This window comes from Thunnus albacares, chromosome 11 (assembly GCF_914725855.1).
Source record: "Thunnus albacares chromosome 11, fThuAlb1.1, whole genome shotgun sequence".
NCBI classification, from domain to species: Eukaryota; Metazoa; Chordata; class Actinopteri; order Scombriformes; family Scombridae; genus Thunnus; species Thunnus albacares.
In genome coordinates this window covers 6,655,130-6,668,682 of record NC_058116.1, presented here as the reverse complement: position 1 = coordinate 6,668,682, position 13,553 = coordinate 6,655,130, and the positions used below count along the sequence as shown (strand labels likewise).

The following is a 13,553-nucleotide window of genomic DNA, read 5'->3' as shown; positions in this document are numbered from 1 at the left end:
AAACAATAGCACATCAATACTGTAAGACATGAATGTCTATCAATCTGGAAAATTTCAAGAACTCTGAAAGTTTCAAGTGCACTTGCAAAAACCATCAAACGCTATGATGACACTGGCTCTCAAGAAGACTGCCACAGGAAAGGAAGACCAATAGTTCCCTCTGTTGCAGAGGATAAGTTCATTAGAGTTACCAGACCCAGAAATCACCAATTAACTGCACCTCAGATAAGAGACCACATCAATGCTTCCCAGAGTTCAAGTAGCAGACACATCTCAACATCAGCTATTCAGAGGAAACTACATGGATCAGGCCTTCATGGGCTCTGTAAGGGCTATTTGACCAAGAAGCAAAGTGATGGAGTGCTGCATCAGATGACCTGGCCTCCACAATCACCTGACTTAAACCCAATTGAGATGGTTTGTGGTGAGATGGACCACAGAGTGAAGGAAAAGCAGCCAATAAGTGCCAATAAGTGCTGTTACACTATGTATATTTCCAGGCAAGTTTCCAAAACAGTCCAATGAGGAAGCTAACAGTAACTATCCCAGTTCACTGGATGGATTGGATAGCAAAATCAGTGGAATTTCCCTTTAATGCAAAAGCCGGAAAGCCACATGCGACATGAACAAAATGCAGTACAAAGATGATGCAAGGAGGCAGAGGATGAAAGAAGTAGTATAGTATTTGTAAGTACAATATATAAAGAGTATTAGCAGTAGTTAGTAGTGATCTTTTCCACTGCCTGCCTACTCTCTGCCCATCATGCTTTTTTGTCAATGACAGGAAGAGACAGTAATCTGGGAAGATGACATTCCTCACATACCTCTCTCTCTTTCTCTCTTTCTCTCTCTCTCTCACTCTCTCTCACATATATTTGACAACACACATCACCACAAAATAATTACACAAACAATATTACAGACTAATCATCATAGTAGCATGCTAATGATAGGACAGTGCATCACATGTCTATCCACTGCTTAAATATGTTAACACCTTTCAATGGAGTGAAATGAATGTGTTGGTTTCAACTGCAAATGAAGTGGTTTTGATATGCAATGCAATGAAGAAATAAACATGTCTAACCATTTACCTAAAGAAAACACTGGAATTGTCTCAGTATACTAATATAAGTTAATGGTAATAGAATACGATGACTGAAGATTTGATATGAATAATTTTCTGAAACCCTTTGCTCCCCAAGAACCGCTGAACTTCACTCTTCTTTGCTAATAAATTATGTCTTTACAGTGAAGTTCATAGGTTTGCAAAAGTGCCTTATTATGAAACAATGGAGACACATGCTGTTACGGTTTTTAAGATTTGAGATGATACTAAAGTACTGGACCTGAAGGCAGAGGGACCATAACAACACACACAAACACACTTCGGCTCCCGATCAAAGGAAGCCATGTATACAGATAAATGGAGCTTTAATCGACTCTTCAGACAATAACAGGATTACTAGAGCACACAATAATAAGTAGATTTTTCTCAAGGGGCTGTTAAACCAGTAATGGTGATTTCAGTAGCTTTCTTCTGTCTTGATGAAATGTGTTTGTTCTTATAATGTTTCTCTTCTTCCTCTCACACACCACTTGTCTGCTCTCTGTCACAGGTTTGATTCAGTCACAACTGAGTCACAACCACTCCTAGCAAACGTTTTATTAACATTAACAGCAGAATTATTGTTAGTGGAGGTCCACCCTTTCTTCAACGGCAAATGAACATGTCATAACCAGCAACATGCATCAGCAAACAGACAATGGGCTACTTTTGAAATACTGAACACTTGGGACGATTTGTCACATTTTGCAGAAATGCTCCACCTTCAAAATATTTTCACTGGTCACAGTCAACAGCATAATGTATTTCCAAACTCAACTGGAGCCAGAGTTTGCATCTTAAGGTAGCATTTAGGGAAAAACCCTAAAAATTACTAAAAAAAATTTGATGATAGAGCTTGTTATGCAGGGTTTATGTTCTGTTTAAACACCACATTGTTTGCCAGTTCATATCCACTACATTTTCACCAACTAGAGAACCAGCATGATAATCTGCCTTAAACTCATGATTATCCTCCATTGTGTCCAGGCTGCAAGCTGTGGCTCTTCACCAAACATCCACACAGATATACTTTGTTTACATTTAAGCTCAAAATGATGGCTTCTTCTTTTAACAGAGATATTGGTCACATATTTTAAATATTTACTGTCAACAATATTTGTAAATCACACCATTATATATTTATGATGTATTCACCAACACAGACTTGTTTCCTGTAAATCAATCAATATGGACACAAGCTCATTCATGAAACATGTCATCCGCAGCAACAAAGTCAACCCTGTTCATTCACTTAATTCCAGAGTTCTCTCCATTTCAGCTTAGTTAGAAGAGAAAATCTCTTTAGGAGAAAAAGTCCATTTAGGAGAAATCCTTGTGATAAGAGGAAGATACTTTGTGACTGAAGGCCAAAAAACACTCCACTTCATGGAAACTGGGAGACATTACCAGAAATATTCTTGGAAACACTTCACACCGGGAACTGAAAGATGTTAGAGATATAAGATTACTGTGACAACACTAGTCTCAGAAATAAAACTTTTTACACATGTAGAAATCAAGATTACTTACACTTTTCTGAAGGGAAACGGAAGTGAAACTGAGTAAGGAAAGCCAGAAAAGCTGATTATCTTTCTTCCACATCACATAGTGTATATCAGGACAATTATTCTCCTTGAGTTTGCTGGCTCACTGTATATAAGGAAGAAGTGGAATTTAAAGCTGGGCTTGGGTTGTCACTATTCAGAGTCATCAACTCCATCTTTACTTTGTTGTTCTATGGACACCACACTTGTTTTGAAACTTTTGTGAATAAATAATAATAATAATAAATAGCAGGTACTTTCCTTTATATGAAGCTGTATACGACAGAAAAAGACTATTACTATTTAAAAACATATTTTCAGAAAATTTAAACCTTAGTTCAAGATTCAAAATTCAAGATTTAATTTATTGTCATTTTCTTGTGTATTTGCATACACAGACAAAAAACAGTCCAGTTGTTAGGGTGATCAAAACAGTTACTAATACTGCCGCCACTCATAGTGACCAGACATTCCGATTAAATGAGAACTATTCGTTTAAAACTGAGCTGCACGATCAGGCAAGACTAAACACAGTGAATCACCACTGATTAAAGAGTGGAGTGAAGACTTAGCTTATTGCTGTCTCTGTCCATTATCTCTGCTGGTACACTCAGTGTGTGTGTGTGTCTCAAGGTCAGAGTAGTTTCCTGCCCATCTTCAGGTTTAATGGATACTTAAACACCCCCAACAGTCAAATACTCTGTGTGTGAGTGAGCACGGAAGTGACTCTGTGTTTGTTTGTCAGGAAAAACAACAACAACAACAACAACTACAAATGATCTCCCCCTTCCTCATATCAAAAGGGACTCAATGCAGTCTCAAGTCTAAAGAGTTCTGGACCAGAAAAAAAAAAGAAGATTGTAATTGTACGGTTCACATACATGCTGATGCATGCAGCAAGACACACAGCATAACAACCAGTCCAACCAGCTGAACCACAGTGTTGAAATATGATGTAAAAGTAGTGCGACATTTCTTCTACATGTTTCAAATGTGTCAAAGTGAAACAGACGTTAAAGCATCTTTAGGTCTGTAATGTGACATATTTCCTGGTGAAACAGGGTTTTGCTACTAAAGGGATTTAAATCAAATCCTTGAAATTTGATTGGATCAAGTTGGGGTAGGTTATTGAATACAACACGATACAGAGCAGTTGAAGCTGGAAGCTGTAGTGAGTTATGGAGCAGAGGAGGACTGTTGTCAAACATTGTTAGATTAGAGGGAGGATGAGGGAGAAATTAATAAATTGGAGCACAACTATGCTCTTTTGGAAATTCAAAACTGAGATCCAAACACACACCTCCACCTACTGCTCTACTAGGTACTGACACAAACAGACTCAAGAGGACAAGCTCAAGAAGAGTCATCAAAAATATTTTTGTGGTTTACAGAGGGTACAAGGATTTTACTATAAAATACTCCAAAATAATTATGTTGATGTGTATTTGACATCACTGAATAATTGAAACAGGGACACACAATTAGAACTTGCATTGAAAGTGTATTTTTTACTTCACTGTCTTTCAAAAAATAAGCTATGAGAAACTTGAAGTAGGGGCAAATTTCCCCCTTATGCATAAAGAGATTCAATCGATAGATATCAGTAACCTGCTTTCTCAAACTCTCTGACTGTTCCCTGACTGTCATCTTATTAAACATTACCAAAACTTGTAAAATGTAGATTATATGATAATGATACTGTGTTCAAGCCTCCACAGGCCTTCAGTTTAAGTCATGCATCATTGTGTGGGTGTGTTGTTTCACACGGTGCTAAATGCCAGGCGAGCAGTGACCTCTGAATGTGAGTTATCAGATCTAACCGTCTCCTGAGAGTCCTTTAGATGTGTAAACACCTGGACTCAGAGCTGTCTGCCTGGAACTGAATTACCTTGGATACATTTTAGCAACAAGTTCGAACATTACCAGTCATAATTGTTCAGATACATCATTGAAACCAGTGTGACAAGTTTAGCTACATGTCACTCTAACATGAAGCTCAGTGGCTCTGAATGGGGACAAAGTTCTCTGTCTATCCACATACAGAGCAAAGTTAACCTTTACCTACCAGAACTGCAAGCTTGCCTACACATATACACCACACATGTGCTCTTAAAGGTGCAGGGAGACCTGCGCTCTTCAGCCTAAAGGTGGTTTTCAGTTAACAGCCAACCAAGAATACTATAACAGTCAGTGCTGTGTAGACCAGAGCGTACCAGAGTGCTGGTCAACACAGTCAAATGACTGGTTGGCAGTGTGTTCATTGGGTGGCTTGAACTGAAAGATGAGTAATGTGAGCTCTCTTTACTGAATTGTACTGCATTGTAATTTTTACAGATTACAAATATGATTAAGATGTATTTTGATTTAAGGCCATTTTTATTCAATCTCTTATCTAAAAATGAATTAAAAACAAGGAGAGTGAATTAATCTGCCAAGTCTTTTAATATGTTATCATAATAAATATATATTTAAAAGTTATACCTTTTCTACGACCTGCATCACAATACACATGGGAAAAGAGAATTATGGATTAAATGTGTACAGTTTTTCTATTCAAAGAAGTGCAGTGGCATTGTATGATGAATGAGAAAAGATGCAAAACTGTTCAAAAATAACTGATTCTGACCACTTCTGATGCTTTTCAGCTTGGTGCTACTGAAAATCATCTGAATCTGTGCCAGAGACTAAACACTAGTTCTTTGGCCAAACCAAAGTTCAATGTCTTCCCTCGGTTTTCCCAAGAATTGAAGTGGGATAAAAGACTCCAGCAGAAGCAGGACAATCCATTACAAGATGTGCATGTAAGGATTTTTATGGACTCTGCAGAGGCAACATAAACTATTGATTGTGGTTGCATGCCTGAATCAAACTCCCTTACACACCTGGCACATCTTACATTACTTACAGAACTTAACTCCCGCTGTTCCTCCATGATAGAAAGGCATCTGGCTGACAGGGACTACTGATAAAAATGTCTGTAAAACATCTTTATTAAAAGCTGTATTTGATTGTTAAAGCAGTACCAGTTTGTATGTTAGTCATTTAACTGACTTGAGCCTCTGACATAATGTTTTTAAAAGTCAGGTTTGTACCATACCCACACCCTGGTCTCTGGTGTCAAAGTCAGATAGAAGGAAGTTACTCACTTGTCAGGAAAATGTAAATACAGGTTGTATTAAGTTAGGACAATGCTGTGATTTTATGGTGAGAATAATCTCTTAAAAGGCACCTGTCAGTTATTTGCTCTTATCAAGTATGGACATGCCCATTAAAACAAACAAATCATAGACTTGTACTCAAACTAACCTGACAGCCCCAGTCCAAAAAAACAGAGAATTTCTACCAGGTTTCTCACAGCCTCAACTTTAAATCCTTATTAGTTTCCACACAGCACCGACTTTACTTTAAAGATCCCCTCCAGACATGTTTTAAGATGTATATAAAATACTCTAATTTGAATAATAATTTGTGTCTGATATGGTTTTCCATAAAATAATTAAAGTATCTTGTTAAAATCCTTAAAATTAAATCTGCTCCTCCTTATCACTTCATAAGTTTAACTGCTGGACACAAGATGTCTCCGACTTCACTGTAAAGTCCATTCTCAGTGTGCACTGGAGGCTTCAAGTTTCCACATCACACTTGTCTAAGTTGAATATCGGTCCAGGATTGACTCCAAACTAGTTGTGATGTCACAAATCATGCTTGTATGCCCGCCCCTTATAATCAGAGAGAAACTTTCCACTTTCAGCAGATGAATGTGAAAACAAACTCTGCACAGTGAAGCTCAACTGTTCCAACTGTAGGAACAAGAAGAAAAACATATTTTTGAGCGGAGGAGGACTTTAAGTTTCTGCTCTGCATCACTGAAAAAAGGCTCTGTAGTTATTGTCAGGTCAGAAATTACCTGAATAGATTTTTTAAATTTATTACAGACTCAACTTGTAACCACAACAAGACATATAAACAGACTGGTTGCACCTGACCTGAAACCAAACCAAGGTACACTGAAAGTCTGGACCTGGTACAACTCTGATCCTCTGTTTGCCTAAAGAACTATGCTTGGTTTTATATTGTTGCGTCACTTTTTACAGTTTGCAGTCATGTCACCTGGTTCCTGAATGTAACCTGGTGACAAGTTCAGGCAGAGAAACTGTCATGAACCAGCAGACGGCTCTGAATGAAACTCAACAGAAACCACAGCATCTGTCTGTGTGTAGGGACAGACAGTGATAAAATGCGGAAAATGATTACAATAATGACTTCAGTAGAACCGGCGTAAATCATTTGATGCTGGCCAAAGCATAACCTGCCACACATGCACGCACGCACACACACACACACACACACACACATACATAGATAGAAATACACACACACGCCCTTTTGCAACAGCTGACTGAAATGCAGGAAAACAGATTGCTCAATCCAACGTCTGAAAGAGAGAAAATCTCCTCTGTGTGTCTAACTCTCTGTCTACCTCTGTGTGTGTGTGTGTGACACAGAACTTCCTGTTTCTAAATTAATTTTCAATTTCAAATCAGTTTCCACTGGCGTTTTAACAAATAATGAAAAAAAAAAAAAAAATCAAGAATTTCTCTGTCTGTCTTTGGTTCATCTGGCTCACACACACACACACACACACACACACACACACACACACACACATATACGCAAGTAAACATACACGCCTCGCTCAGCTGAGTTGTGTGGCGCTATATGGTACCTCCTCTCTTCTCAGCAGCAGCACACGCACACAATATAAAGTTCCCAACTTATAAAACATGCAACACACATACACACACACACACGCTGCACACACATACCAACACACATGAATGAAACACCTGCTTTCACACTGAGCGTCACACACACACACACACACACACACACACTCTCTGTGAGTTTCTATGTCTCTCGTCCCACCTGTGCCGTGGTAGCAGCAGCAGCAGCAGCGGGCAAGGATCCATCCACAGCAATGCCGGCCTCGCTTCATCCTTGCTCACGCACACGCATCCTACACTCACTCGCTCACACACACACACACACGCTCACACAGACACACCTGTCTGTCTGACTGGATCACTAACTGGCTGATGAACTTGTTGACCAGACTGGCTGAGAGAATGTGTACACCAAGAGCTTTAAGTCCACACTGCTGAGATTCAGCAACTACAAAGAGAGAGAGAGACAGAGAGAGAGAGAGAGAGAGAGAGAGAGAGAGAGGTAGGAGGAGGAGATGGAGGAGGAGCTTACACACACACACACACACACACACACACACACCCACTCACATACTCTCAGACACAGCAGTTGAGTTTCTCTCCCTCCCCTCACGAACACACCTCAGTTTTCTGGAACTAAAGTCAATGTTAATTATTGTGGAGGGCTACTTTCCCATTGTGGAGAGCAGGGACTCAGATTCCAACACTGTGTGTGGTTTTGTGTGTGAGTGTGTGAGTGTTTGTGTGTGGGAATGTGTGTCTTAAGCCCTTTTAAGAAATCCATTTTGTAGCATCGCTGGCTTCATCTATCCATTGGAGTAATGGCTCTTTGGCATTCAAACACAGGTCCCTGTAATGTAAATGTGCTGTAATGGATCTGTTATTCTATTGGCGGGACCATTATTGACAACATTTGGGGCTAAACAATGACACTTCTGGAGAACAGCAGTGACTTGAACAATAATACGGCATCAACAGATTTTTAATTTATTTTGCAGCTGAATTTGGTTTTTAAAACCTTTTATTAATGCAGGGAAGTTTTGTTGAGAGCGATGCTGTTTTTCAGGAACAGTAAATAGAATAGAGCTTCATGGTAGTTTGTTCTGAATGAACTGCACTTATTTAAAGTTATTCTATCATTTTAAAAAAGTTGAATTAGTTGCCATGAAAGATGATGGCCTCACCATTGGAACAATTTATGCTCAGTCTCCTGCTCACAGACACTCAAACATGTTGACAGGAGGATTGAACTACCGACCCTGCAATTAATGAATAACCCGCTTTACCTTCTCTACCACCACAGAATGCCCTGTTCCTCAGCTTTATGTTATTGTGACAGCATTCAATCCAGAAGCGTCTTTATAAGCATCTAGTATTAAGCTTCTCCTGAGAACGCTCACTGTATATTTTTAAAGCACGATGCTCGTCAGAAAATTGTTTGGAGAAGCTCATCTCCGCTTGAGCAAAAAAATGTCATCTATGGATATGTTACTCCCATCCCACTCTTATTCAAGTGCACTGTTTATTTCTTCATCTCGTGTTTATATCATATCATGCTAGACTTGGACCTGGTTGGCTCGCCTCATTGAGAAATGACATTGGCTCAATCAGGTCAGTGCTCAGCATTAAAGGAGCAACGGCCTGTGTGTGTGCTCCCACTGTGTATGTGTGTGTGTGTGTGTACCTTGACGAGCACTGCAGCAGCAGGTAAGACAACCCACATACACACATTTAGCCTAGATAAAGTGTTTTCAGGTGTTGTTTCCCTGCAGTGTCCCATTTTATACACTGTGTACTTCTACTGATGTTCAGCAGACTACTTTCCTACTACAGCTATGACTACACACTACACTGCCAGCCAATAATTCCATATCTCATCTCATAACAAAAGGATAAAGAGCCAAGACTTGGATAAGGTAAAACAGAAACAAAAAAGGCAAGACTACTAACTCTTACTGTAACTATTAGGATAACAATTACCGTTTTGATTTGACAGCAAACTCGGTTAACTAAAGATTTGCTGAGATTGAATTACAGCTAAAAATCAGAGCTCTTAGTTCCATCTGTCTTCGTGACTTCAAAACTTCCACTGTGACTGATTTTCAGTACAGTTAAGTTTAGAGCTTCAGTGTCTTCACAGTCTTTCAGAGAGGACAAGGAGACCTACTTTATAGAGCAGTCACAAGACACAACGTGCACACACATGCACGCGCGCAGGAGACGGAGCAGACAAGAGGGAGGAGGCTGAAGCTTTAAAGAACTCAGAAGAAGTTAGATAGCCTGTGCAGTTAATTAGCAATGACTGTTTAGGGTTAATTAACAGTTTGACTCATTCATTAACAAACAGAAGACAGTTAATTAAATACCCATCAGCCTCCAGTCATTTTATTGTTGAAGAAGCAGTCTCTGGTTCTGCCTGGATCTGGATTAACAATTAACAATAAATCAAATATTAAGTTTTTAAGCCACAACTAACATATACTGTATGCTTTTGGGGGAGTCTGCATGGGAGCAAAGTGAAACTGAGGCTGACAACGGTCTTTTTCAAGAGTCTTTTTGTTTAGCAAGGTGTTTACTTGTCTATTTGCTGGACATAATGACATTAGACGGTGTGTGTGTGATGTGTTTACTCAATGAGAAAAAGCTCTGCATGTTGTGCCACTGAATGTGGGTGCACAGTGAAATATTGGGATAATACAAAAATAGTTCAAGAGTTTTAAACGTTGAAATGTGTTCTTTTCTCTTATACAGCGAAGGGGCATAAGGTAACTAAATGAAGTACACCTGCTTCAGTTCACTTACTTTTGAATTCTATGACATCATAGATACATTTAAAAACTAACTATGAATAAGTCATGACACAAGCTGGCCAATTTAAAATGACTGGACCAAATGTCTTAGTCTCACTCAGTGGTGGCCATAGACAGTCTGAGGAGTCTGCCAGCTTAATGACTGCTGTTAACCCCCAGGGACCCTCGGCTTAATACATTACAAAAAGATAGTCCTTCCTTCATTTCTTATCATGAGTGAACTATGTTTATTGACCATTTGCTCATTGAAAAGTTCATAACTGTTAATCAACTTAAAAACAAATAGCTCACTCAGTATCAACTGACTTTTAATAGAGTGTCAGTAAGGTTATGTGCTGTTATATAGGAAATAAGAAAGTAAAGCTTTTTATAGCACTTTTTAAAAACACACAGTTACAAACTGCTTCACACACACACACGAAAAATATAAACGAATAAATAAATAGAGCAAAATGAATTACAGTAGAAAACACAGCACAATGAGAAACAGAGCAAACTAGAACGAACAAAAACATACGACACAGCACAACACAGCACAAACAGAAACAGACCAAACTAAGACAAACAAAAACATACGGCAGGAATGGCGATCTATAAAAAGGCTCGCCTATAAAGATGGGTTTTAGAAGCTGCTTAAAACAGTCCAAAGATTCAGCAAATCTGACCGATTGGGGAAGATGATTCCGGAGGGCTAAAACTGCAAAGGCAACGGTCATCGTTTGTGTTGCAGTTGGAGCAGGGGATGGATAAAAGGTCATGTTTTGAGGAACAGTGGTTGAGAAGTGGAATGAGGAACGAGGAGAGCGGAGATGTAGCTGGGGGCAAGGTCATGCCAGGCCATATAGTATGTGTTATCAACAGGATCTGGTAGTTTGTTAGAGGGAATTACAATCATCTAGATGGGAGAAAATGAAATAATGGGCAAATAATAAAGTAGTTTGATGTGTAACTGTTCCCAACACTGATATTAATGGTTTTATTGTCCATTTCTGCCTGTTACTGTAAATCACACTGAATTGATAAGTTGGACAAGTCGCACAACATGAAGCTGAACCCACCATCACTGCGCACATCAGGATCTCCTCAATATGCCCTAAATATCTTAAATGTGTGTGCATGTGTGCTTATTTCCATGTGGAGCGGCTGCAGTTGTCTGATTTGCGTTTCTCGACAGAAACACAAAACATTCTTTTCATCTGCGAGAGCAGGAAACAGACCATGGCTGCGGCAGGCAAATCAGCTGATCTGACACTCTGCATGCGTGTGTGTGTGGGCATGTGTGTGTGTGTGTGTGTGTGTGTCTTTGAAAGACTACAGTGAAGAGGAATCTCACGGATACACAGGAACCTCCTTCCTCCCTGTTGTTTATAACCTCAACAAGACCAAAACAGTAACCTTGGTTGCAGGCCACTTATATGTTTCCAGTCAAGTCAGTTTCATTTATATAGCCAAATATCACAAGTTTTACAATCTGTACACCATACAACAGCACAGCTACGGGTGTAAACACACTAAGGAGGGAACACAAACTATGGATGAGTGTGGGTGTGTGTGAGTAGATGAGAGGAAGTTTGTGGCTCGCATATTCAAAGTTTGGTATGTCAGAGAGTAGAGATAAGATGGGAGGGAGTGACACGTGTATTTGTGTATGTGCTTGTGTATGTGTGTGGGTGTGTACCAGGTGTTCCTCATGTTGTAGGGACTTAAATCTGTTTCCGCATTCTTTTCCTACCATATAAATCATTCATTTTTGGGTTAAGGCTTGTATTGCTATCTTTGTGAGGACCAGCTTATTGAATTTCTCTCTTTACGGTTTCCATCTGCTACATTACAACCACGACTGGATGTGAGGAAAGTGAATCTAATAGCTTTCACTATTCTTCTAGGCTGTAAAACCTCCATAGGTGAAATCAGCTGATCCTTATGCATCTTCATAATGAAAGACTGCAGCACAGCGTTTCCAGCATTTAAGTCTTACATCAGCAGCTGTGTGGCAAGCATCGATAACAGTTAGAGATCAAATGTAACCTGGGATAAGTGTAGAGGAAAGGTGTTTAAGCAGCTCCACAGCACCCTCTGTCAGACAGAAGATGAGCACTCCAATCTGTCCGTGTGTGTGTGTGTGTGTGTGTGTGTGTGTGTGTGTGTGTGAGAGAGAGAGAGAGAGAGCTCTATTTGACCTCAGTGTCCAGGGAAGAAGTGAAGCAGTAACCGCAGCAACCATCCGTCATTTCATCCGTGTCTCTCATGTGCTAGCTCTGTGTACAGTGGTAGCCACGGTAACCATGAAGACTGACACTGTGTCTTCATGGAAGTTATTGACTTATTCTGACCAGCTGGCATTTTATGCAAAAAATGTTAAATGGGAACATTTTTGGCTTCAATCATACTCAGATTCTGTTAATAGTCCACAAAAATGCCATAGTCACATTGTAAACAGGCACATACCAATAAACTGAACAGTTACAAGTGACTTTTCAGTTTTTAAAGACTTCGGAACCAGCAAGACCACTTTACCTATAGCCGTAGCAAAATGTTCCTGATGGCGTAATAGAGAAAACAGCTGCAGTCCGACACTTTCCATTAAATCCATCTGTTAAATAATCATTTAACAACATTTATTTCCTGGAGCTCTGTACAGTCTGGCTGAGGGAGGCTTGGTAGAGAGAGCGGGACAGTTCTTATCCAGGTTGTAGAGTCCACAGCTCACCAATAGGGGTCAATACAGATCAGGCATTATTTCATCTGAATGGTTAAATTTCAAGCTTGTATTTTCAAATCTCAGGCCTTGTGTCAGCCAAACTTTAGGAAACACAACGGCTGGACTTGGTCCTGACTGGCTTTCCTTGCAACATAGTGACTGAAAAGCCTTCACACTTTGAATTAGATCAGCTGTGGGCATCACTTATGACACGGGGTTTCAAATTCATGCAAAAAAATGTCTAGTTCACACAAATCTAATGTTTAATTTTACCTATAAAATGTGTGTGGTTTAAATTTGGCAAAATTTATGCTGGTTACAGGAACTTCACTTGTTCAACAAGTGTGTTCATATCTTTCACAGCAGAGTTGATTTTGTTTCTGCTGAGGGAACAAAGTGGAGCAAATGTCAGGGTTAGTTGAAGTGTCACTGCTGGACCTCTGTTAAGTGATGACTTGGTCACACTCAATAACTTAACTGCATTTATCTACAATGCACCATGAAGAACATGCTGATCCTTGACCAGAATAGGAAGAAACAAATTAGATTAAGTATTTAAGTATAATGTCCTTTTTTTTCCTATTTAACTTATATTTTCCACGTTGAACTATTCTTATTTTTATGGATTTCTGTAGAGAACTTCTTAAACTCAGCTTTTTCAACAGA

The 13,553-nt window shown here is 39.4% G+C and overlaps 1 protein-coding gene across 1 annotated transcript in view; it reads right to left on the bottom strand.

Annotated features, from left to right (window-relative positions):
• The window catches only part of kalrna (kalirin RhoGEF kinase a), a 153,237-nt gene that overhangs the window by 33,490 nt on the left and 106,194 nt on the right, over nucleotides 1-13,553 (bottom strand). The window lies entirely within an intron of this gene.